At 46.1% G+C, this 10,060-nt stretch overlaps 1 long non-coding RNA gene across 1 annotated transcript; it reads left to right on the forward strand.

Moving 5' to 3' along the window:
- The first annotated feature begins 338 nt into the window (after nucleotides 1-338).
- On the forward strand, nucleotides 339-9,132 carry LOC123379836. The gene is made up of 3 exons (XR_006584735.1): nucleotides 339-825; nucleotides 2,336-2,431; nucleotides 8,625-9,132. It is a non-coding gene; the product is annotated as an uncharacterized LOC123379836 (long non-coding RNA).
- The last annotated feature ends 928 nt before the right edge of the window (nucleotides 9,133-10,060 follow it).

The following is a 10,060-nucleotide window of genomic DNA, read 5'->3' on the forward strand; positions in this document are numbered from 1 at the left end:
GCTATTTTTATGACTGCAAGGTGCACCGTTGCTGGGGGGGCTTGTGGGAGGAAAGAGGAATGAGATTTGGTGCCTGCCTTGGAACTGTTTCTCATACAGTTGAGATCAGCAAGAGCTCGTTTCGAGGTGTGTGTTGTAGACTTCCCCTGCTGACAGTGCTGGGGGCGTGAGCCCGGAGGCAGCCGCACCGACTCTGGCGGAGAGTCGGGGAAGGCTGCTTGGAGGGGGAGGCATCTACGTGCACAATCAACATGAAGCACACATAATTCTAGTCAAGTGGGAAAGCAAGGAACGTCTCCGCTCCCTGGGAGCATCTGGGATGCAAAGAGAGAGACAGCTGTGTTTCTCACTCTCCCGCCGAAGAGAAGGAACTTGAAGGTGTTGCTTCTCTTATTAATCCAGCTGCGAGTGTGTTCTTAGACCAGCTGTCCTCCCCATCCTGAGACCCTGAGGAACGAGCAGCGAAGCCTCTGAACAACATCATTAAAATGCTTCCCGGGAAGAGACTCAAGCTGAGCCGGTGAGAAGCTCACAGCAGCACCGGTACCAAGGGATGTGAGCTCAGAACGTGAGGCGGGAGTGGCTCCTGTTTAGCTCTGTGCCGGCTTGTGGAACAGTCTCAGATGAGTCCCCTCACCCACGGGCCTAGGCTTCCTCACCTGTGAAACGAGATGATTGGCCTAGATGACCTCTTGATGACCTTTGGGCTTCTGACGGTCTGTGTTTCCAAAAGGAAACTAGGAGAAATGGCTACCCGCCTCCCTTGCTGAGATTTTGGGGACAATCTCTATGAAGAGCAAAGGAGGAAATGGATGCAATCTCCAGGTAATTCTGACTCCCTTTGAAGACTTTTGCACCGGTAAAATCTATGCATTTTCAGCCCAGGTGAATTTGGGAGCCTAAATATAAATCTGGCAAGCTCATTAACTTCTTTACTTCATTTTCCTAATCTAACCCCAGCATGGATAGTTCCAGGAAATAGGTGAGTGTGAACAAGTCACTTAACCTTTTCAAGGTTTCCCGGCCTTAAAATGAAGACATCTGGGGGCGCCTGGGTGGCTCAGTCGGTTGAGCGTCCGACTTCGGCTCAGGTCATGATCTCACGGCCCACGAGTTCGAGCCCCGCATTCGGCTCTGTGCTGACAGCTCGGAACCTGGAGCCTGCTTCGGATTCTGTCTCCCCCTCTCTCTCTCTGACCCTCCCCCACTCACGCTCTGTCTTTCTCTCTCTCAAGAATAAATAGACATTTAAAAAATTAAAAAAAGAAATGAAGACATCTGACCCAATCATCTCTGGGTCCCTTCAGCTCTCATTTTCCCTGGTTTTTTATTTATGGCTTTGACCCCTGTGCTGATCATTTATCTCCAGAACAAGCGAGACGCAGAAAAAAGCAACCCAGGTGGGCTACCGCCTCCCTGAACCTCAGCATTGTGATCCGAGTACAGTGATCTGAATACAGTGCTTGATGTACCCTTCGTAGGCCAGCAGAATAGAGAAGTGGTTATAAGCGGGGGCTCTGAGGCAAGACAGCTTGGGGTCACATCTGGTCTCTGTCACTTGCTAGTTGTGTGGCCTTGAGCAAGTGGCAATCAAACTGAAACCTGCATGATTCTATTTAGAAAAGACTCAGTCTCCTAATCTGTAAAATGGGATTGAATATACTGCCTACTGCTTAGGAGAGTTGCTGTAAGAATTAAATACGCAGTGCTTTCCAAATTTCTATCTACTGCAGGGTAAAACAGAGTTTCCCTGCTAAATAGGCAACAGACCCTTGGCCCCAGGGTTTTGGCAAACAGGGAGCGGTGAGAATTGAGACCAATGGAGCGTGTATTTTCTCTAAATTTAACAGTTTACTCCAGCTGACTGTAATGTGGTAGGTCTCCGTGTTGTCAGATCACATCCTTTTTCAAGAGAAACCAGAAACTTGGAATTTTATATGAAATTGCCTCATCTTAAAATAATCATGATTATTTTTCAGCACTGTGCAGGTGAGATACAGGGGTGGCATGTGGCCCACAGTTTGCCAGTTTGTTACCTCCATTAAGTGCTCAATAAATGATAGGAAAACAACCCCATTTCACAGATATGGACACTGAGGCCAAGGCACAGAAAGGTGAAACGGTGGCCCCATGTTGTATGGCTGGATTATATTAGAGCCAGGGCTCTGACACAGGTCTTTTGATTCTTAATTTGGTGCCCTTTTGCCAACCACAGGAATCCTTCTAGAACCTCACAGCCTGGATGCTAAGCTGCCTGGGGATAACTGGAAGTCCCATGGGCACTCAGGCTGGAGACAAAATGTTCCCGGCTTCTCTCCCATCTCCTTTCCTGCAGTGCTCGCAGACAGCAGTGGCTTGAGACAGCACCGAGGACCTCAACCACTGTACCTGCTTGAAACATCTGTAGCCCAACGGTGGCTCAAGTCAGGAGGTGGGTGTGTGGTGGGGGAGGTAGGTGGTGGTGATTTGGAGCTTCTAGGCACCAGATTTGTCTCAGATGTTCACTTCTCACCCCAAGTCTTCCAGCTTACCCACTTTTCCTGAGATCAGAGACAGAAAGCGTCTTTTAGTTGCAAGGTGTCTTTTTAAAAAGTTTACAGATCAAAATAATCCTCAATACAAAATAATTATAAGATCTAATCTCCTTTTGTGGTTAAATACTTGAGCTTTAGGAAATTTTAAGCTAAAAATGGATGGCTTTATTTTTAATAAAGATTAGCAAATGAAAATCTACCATAATTCTTGCCAGAAAAATCTAAAGCATTTCTGTCTCTAATTGAGCTTTCAGACGCCCTTCCCCAACCTGCTTCCCCTGGGGCTTCTTCCCCCACTTTGGGGAGGCTAATGGATGTACCTATATTCCTGTCTAATATCTCCCGCTTGGGTCTCAATTCTCAACCTTCATTTCCTTCTCTTTAAATTCTAGTGCAAACCAGCTCAGCCCTCCCATCAGCATCCCAGGCTCTTCCAGTCTCTCTGCCCATCAGGAAGTCCACTCTGCTCTTTCTAAGAACCTTGTTAGGGGTGACTGGGATGTGTGTCATTGGCAAATCACTTCTGGAAACACAAGTTTCCCACTTTGGCAGGAGATGAAGCAGAGACTATCCCGCTGAGGGACCAGCATGGCTTATCAGCCTCAGTCCCAACTCTGTGCTCTCTACTGGGGTTTTCATAATTTCTTTTCCCTCAATTGCTTCCTCTCAAAGGTATTTGCATTTAAACAAGAGTTTGCTCCCCCGCTGATTATTTTCCCCCTCTTTGATTCCATTGCATAGCAGCCAGAGTTGCTGGCGTGTTGGTGTCTGGACGGGCTCCATGGCAACAGCTGGGAGTTGAATGGTGTGAACTTCACCTCTTTCCCTTTGCAGATATGGTTGGCAGAGTAGGCACACTTAGGAGAAATTTCAAGGAAGTGAAAACGGAACTATTTGTCACCTCTGGGTCTCCCGGGCCTGCATTGAAAACCTCTGGCTAGATAGCAATGGGTAAGATTTCTCAGAGAGGAGGGAACCCTCCTGGGTGATGTTTTAAAGTCAAAAGCACACAGTTCTATCTAGGGAGAATGGTGCAGGAAGCAGGAGAAACAAGGCTCTGTCTTTCCTGACACAGATCTGGAGCACAACCTTGAGCAGACAGGTAATCTCTGGTTAATTTGGGTGCTTTGCACACTGCCAGATGGGTGAGGACCCTCTGAGGCTGTACTCCAGTTCCTTGTACCCTTGGGGGGTTAGCTCACCTTACATGCAAGCAGAGGAGTTCATCAGGATAAATATACAAGCTTTGTTTGTTGTCAAGCAAAGCTGGGTCCAAAACCCACCTGCATCCCATACAAGGCTGTGACTTTAGACAAATAGTTTAACTCTTTGAAGCATCAGCTTCCCCATGGGATAAAATGAGGTTGTTAGTGGATGAGATTGCTGTTCTCAATTCTTCACACCCCCCCTTCTCCCATGTGACCTTACAATGCACACACGTACACAGGAGGGTGGTGGTGGCCTTAGTGGATGGTGCCTTAGCCATGTGACTTGCTTGGGCCAATGGAATGTTATGACTCAATGTGAGCAGAGGCTATAAATGTGCTTCTAAGGTTTGGTTTGGTTCTCACAAATATGATCTACCAGGGGAAGAACATGTACGTTATAGTGTCTGGTCAGAATAGAATGAAGGCACACATAGAACAGACTGGAACCCAATCATGAGCTTGGAGACAACCTATGACTTGCCGAGCACCTCCCAAACGGGTCTGCAGACCCATGAACTAGAAAATGAAGCTCTTTTTATTATAAGCTACTGAGTTTGGAGAATAGTTTGTTATGCAGCGTTATCGTGGCCATAGCTGACTAATATAGAGAAGTTCCAACAGTGAGGATTCAAGAATAAGCATGCTTATGTTACCTGGATCATGGTGCCTCTGCGTGTCATTGCTTTGTTCAGTCTGCACCAGCCCCAGGGTAGGACTTTGACTTTATCAACTCTCCCTACCCTGGCTTCCCACCTCCACCCAAACCCAGTCTGTGACCTCAAGAAACAACATAAATTTTGCTAACATCTGGTCATCACTATCTATCTGCCCCTCAACTCTGTGCTCTCTCTGAGACCCTCCGTATCACCTTTTATTTTCCAGGCAGTTAGCTCAAGCCTGCACCCTATGCCCATTGCTTAAGGTTGTCTCCAGGCACACCCAAGACCACCAACAAGCAAGACTTCAGTTATCAGGACCCATCCTCTTAGCTGGCGTGGCAGACACCATCATTGCTCTGCCAATACCTCTTGGCACTCATTGTTCCCAAACCACCACCTCTCGTACTCCTTTATGAATACACCTGTGGCTTCTTGTCCAGAGAACTTGCTCAGACTATGTGTGGGCAGGACAGAAATGCCAGGACGTTGACTCTGTTAGGTGATGCACAGGAATTGGTAGATAGATCACTGTTTCTTCATCACTTAGATGGGGCAACTCTGAGGTTTGTTCTACACTGTTTCTCTGAGAACCCCAGCAGGTCCGAGCACCATGTGCCTAACAGTGGTCACCCTCTCAGAACTCCCTCTGGTCTTGACTTCTTCACTTCCCTGCCTTTCTTAACCCACTCTTATCATCACTTCCTGGGACCACCTCCCAAATAAGTTACATGCACTCTGATTTTTGTTTTAGGGTCTACTTCTAGAGGAAGATGGGTGTGTGTGTGTACACACCTATGTGTGTAACTGTGTACAAATGCATACATGATATAAAGAGCAGGTCATTATTAATCTTACTATAAATAATAGTTTTTCTTTCTTTAAATGCAATGCCAGGCAGTCAGGAAGTATTCAATCAATGGTAACCATAATGATAATGATGATAACTCTGGCAAGGGTAAAGCTCTGTGCTTTAGCTGGGGCACACTTGACATTGTTCCCCAGGAATCTTCTTGGTAGACTCTTGTTCTCTGAACACCTGAGCTCATGGATATCTGGTCTGGTCTGGTCTTAGAGTCCCTGGTCTGGTCTTAACAGTGATAATAGGGGCGCCTGGGTGGCTCAGTCGGTTAAGCATCCAACTTTGGCTCATGTCATGATCTCGTGGTCTGTGAGTTCGAGCCCCATGTCGGGCTCTGTGCTGACAGCTCAGAGCCTGGAGCCTGCTTCGGATTCTGTGTTTTCCTCTCTTTCTGATCCTCCCCCGTTCATGCTCTGTCTCTCTCTGTCTCAAAAATAAATAAACGTTTAAAAAATTTTTTAAAAAAACAGTGATAATAACCCATAACTTCTTTAAAAAAATTTTTTTTACATTTATTTATTTTTGAGAGACAGGGAGAGACAGAGCACAAGTGGGGGAGGGGCAGAGAGAGAAGGAGACACAGAATCCGAAGCAGGCTCCAGGCTCTGAGCTGTCAGCACAGAGCCCAATGCGGGGCTCGAACTCACAGACCGTGAGATCATGACCTGAGCTGAAGTCGGACGCTTAACTGACTGAGCCACCCAGGTGCCCCTAATTAATTGCTATTCTAAACAAATATTTTAAAATACAATATTTTTCAAGCCAATAGTTAAACAAGAGCTTCAACAGACTGTGATAAATGATACATAGAAAATAGAACAGATAGGAAGGGATCAAGAGGTACTTTTTAGACAGATGATGAGTACCAGTGGCTACAGTAGAATAGGTATCCAGGAGTTCAGGTGTTTAGCTAGAGTATGCAGATGATACATTTCATCTTGGAATCTTAAAACAACCTTACCAGGTACCTATTTTTATTCCCCTCCTGTCCCAACAAGGAAATTGTGGCTCAGAAATCAGATTACTTGTCCTATGTACAGAGGAAGAAACTGGAACTTGAAACTAATTGTTTGGAAGTTATTCAGACCTCATTGAGCAGCAGACCTCAAATGAGGAAGTTAGGAATCCAGATGATCACCCCATCCCACCACAACCCCCTAACTCCCATGTTGGGGTATGATTAAGCCAAGAGCCACGGATGACATCCCACCCATGTGCTCAGTGTTACCAGCCAATACATCCAGCAGGAGAAAGGCAACCCTCCCCAGTCCTTCTGACAAAGCCAGCTGGGTGCCTGGAGCAACAGACGTTGCCTGGCCCACCGTAGCAGCCAAAGATGCCAGCTGCCACCTGGCAGCCTTTGGATGATGCAGTGATTCAGGAAAGTGCCGTTGCTAACTCATTCACACCTTGCTGCATGTGGCAGCCCAGTACCACTGGGTGAGCACTTTACTTCCAGACACATTGACATGATGGGCTGGGGCTGGGCACGCTGGTTCTTGAATATATCCTAAGATGCAGGTCTTCCCACTCCTTGGGTTCTGAGCTCAGGATTCCATCAATAGAACTTTTCTGAGTTTGCCACTATGTGAAACGAGCCAGTGGTGGCTGCTGTCCAAAGCTTCCCTTCATGGGGAAACAGAGGCACAGACCAGGCAATGACTTTTTTTAATAGTCATTGCAGTCATGAGCTCTGGCTAGAACCTTCTAAGTCTTGGCCTTCAACCAAGCGTTGAAGTATCTGCTATGTGCCAGGCATTGTGCTAGGTGCTGACAAGCTCACTTCTCCTGAGGAAGAGAGAAACATGTGTGATAGGATCTCCAGGGGGACCCCAAAGTAAGGAATTAACACGAAGAAGGCAGGCGAGGTGTGTGGGGTCTTGAGGGTCTAATACAAAGGAAATGCTTGAGCTTTCTTCTGCTCTTACCAGTAAAATTTGAGTTTTCCATGTGTCAAAACTCCATAAAATATTAAAAATAAAAAATCTTCAGGGGTGCCTGGGTGACTCAGTCAGTTAAGTGTCCGACTTTGGTTCAGGTCATTATCTCATGGTTCATGAGTTTGAGCCCTACATCGGGCTCTCTATTGTCAGCATAGAGCCCACTTCAGATCCTCTGTCCTCCTCTCTCTGCACCTCAGCCCCCTCTCAAAATTCACCCCTCTCTGCACCACCCCCTTCTCTCAAAATAAATAAACATTAAAAAAAAATACTCACTTATTTACTTTCCGGTTCAGTTTTGTTTAAGTTTGAGCATTTAGTCATGAAGAAAGGAAACATTATCATCAAAGTCGGTGAGTTTTAGCAGGTCCCTAAACCTCTCTGTCCCTCAATTTCTTCAAAGGGTGCTTAGGAGGACTGAATGAGTCAAAATATATGAAGTGCTTAGAACAGGTCCCTGCATTCTGCTGTAATTCTTTCTTTCTATCCCAGAGGACACCATTACATGGAAATTGCATATGAATGAGAGACTGTAGCAATTCAGACACCTGCAATTTCCAAATCCTGCCCCTGGGAGCTACAGGAGCCCCATCTGGCCTCAGTGAGCTGGGGTCTGTGGATGAAGACTATACCACAGTTAATCTGCAGCGCTGCTGTGGGGATCACTGTGGGATATCCTTTTGGTGTCTGAACATGATGCTTATTGTTTCTCAAAAGACAACTATGTGGCCTGTGGGTTTGTTGTTGTTTGCCACAGGCCAGTACTTGTCTTGTTTGCCAAAACATACATACCAATAACGCTCCCCCCCCCAAAAAAAAAGTCCACATTGCAAAACATTGCTATTGACAGGCAGGACACATGTTTAGGTAAAGCAGGGGATAGTAATGACCCATCACAGTTATTTGCAAAGCCTACTGAGCTGTGACTGGACTTGGAGAGGTTCTGCAAAAAAAGGTCACCCCTAAGTGGATCTTGGGTCTTTGATGTTTACTGGCATCTCAGCAGGGGGTGGGGCACTGACAATGACCTGGACAGGTCAGCTCTGAGTGGAAGTTTGGCTTTCAGAACAGAGCAATAGGTGGAAACTTAGAGCCCAAATCTCACTTCCGGGGAGGCTCTGGTGCATGAAAGACCCAACAAGAAGCATCTGGGGGTGGAAGGACTGACAGCCAGCTGTTCCCAGGTATTGGAAGTGGCCACTCCAAGCGAATGAGGGAAATAAGTAGCATTTGGTTGGTGCTCAGGAGACAGAATATCTCTACGTTCTCACAGCCTGGGGGAGGCAGGAGAAGCTTGGTATCTGGGATATGCCAAGCAAAAATGAGTTCAAAACTCAGTTTCGGTGCCCACTGGAGCACAGTAGACTCTGTAGCTGCTCTGTTGCTGTGTCTTCAAGGATGTCATTGTCCCTCCTTCTTCTCAGGATCTTGTTCTCCAGAGAAGTCCATCTGCCTGCAGTTACCCTCCAAAATCCTGCTTAGGACTTGCTAATTGAAGCATGCCACTATTCAGAAGTCTTCAACAACTCCCCAGTGCATACAGAAGTCCAAATCCTAAGCTCGGCACCCACATTGTTTACCCTACTATGGCCCTTGTGTCCCACTACTTCCTTTGGTCCATTATTAGCCACAGCATATGTGCTCACTACAAATAAATCTGTATTTACTATCTTGGGGACTTTGCCAACAGTGTTGCTTCTGCCTGAAGGCCTTCCCTGCTCTTCCCTCATCTGAACCTCATCATTCATCTGACAAAATTTTATTTGGTGTGTCTAATATGTGCTAGACACTGTTCTAGCACTGTTTGAAATGGCGTCAGATTGCAAGAAAGGCCACAGATTCTTTCCCTCTTTCAATCCATGCCCTCTTGCTACGTACCTTTGAGTATTCTCCCATTGTGACTCTAGCCTAGGTCATGTGATTTGTTTTCGCCCATAGGATGTTTGTAAGTGCAAACAGAGGCCTGAAAAGTGCTTGAACTCTTTTTGTCTCTCTTGGAAACCTTCTGCCACCCTGTGAATGAGGCTGGGCTAGCCTGCTGGGGGCTGAGAAACCTTGAGAAACAGGGATGATGGCTCAGCTGAGACCAATAAGTCCCAGTTGACCCTTCATCTGTTCATAGATGCATGAAAAAGCCCAAACTGATAACCATAGAATCTGGTGCTAAATAGTGATTATTTTAAGTTACATTTTTGGATGGATTCTTAAGCACGATGGTACCTAATGCAGCTATCAATTGTTCTTGTCAACCTAATATCTCTTACCCTTCTGTTGATAAGAGTAACCTGATTTTACACTGATAAATGACACTCTTCTCCATGTTCAGGCTATGCTACATGTTTCTGCTGAAACTAACCCACCTGTTCTCCTGACTCCAGGGACAGTCAATGTATTTCTGACCACCTGGATGGGCACATGGCTTGAATGGTCCAATAAGACTCAGATCTTGAATTTTTGTTGGAATTCTTGGAATAACAATGCTCTTTTCCCAGAAGGGTTGCTAAGTTAGGAGAATGTCACACTCAAGTTCTCACACCCAAGTTCATACAGCTCGCACAGAAGAGAGAACTGACAGTAAGTCTTATAGGCATCACGTGTACCCCTGGACCAGTCTGTGCCTACATTTCCATCTCTCCGTGGGTTTTTCAGTTACACAAGATAAAAAAAATCCTCTATTTCTGTTTAAGCCTGTATTAATGAGATCTCTGTCATTTACATCCAAAAGTTTCTTGCTTATACACCACTCAAATGCTACCTTCTCAAGGAAACTTTCCCTTATTTCCCAGTGAGAATGGAAGTTCCTATAGACTTTTGCATAGGGTCAAGAACACCAATTTCAAATCAGACAGACCTGTCCTCA

Source organism: Felis catus, chromosome A1 (assembly GCF_018350175.1).
Source record: "Felis catus isolate Fca126 chromosome A1, F.catus_Fca126_mat1.0, whole genome shotgun sequence".
Lineage (NCBI taxonomy): Eukaryota > Metazoa > Chordata > Mammalia > Carnivora > Felidae > Felis > Felis catus.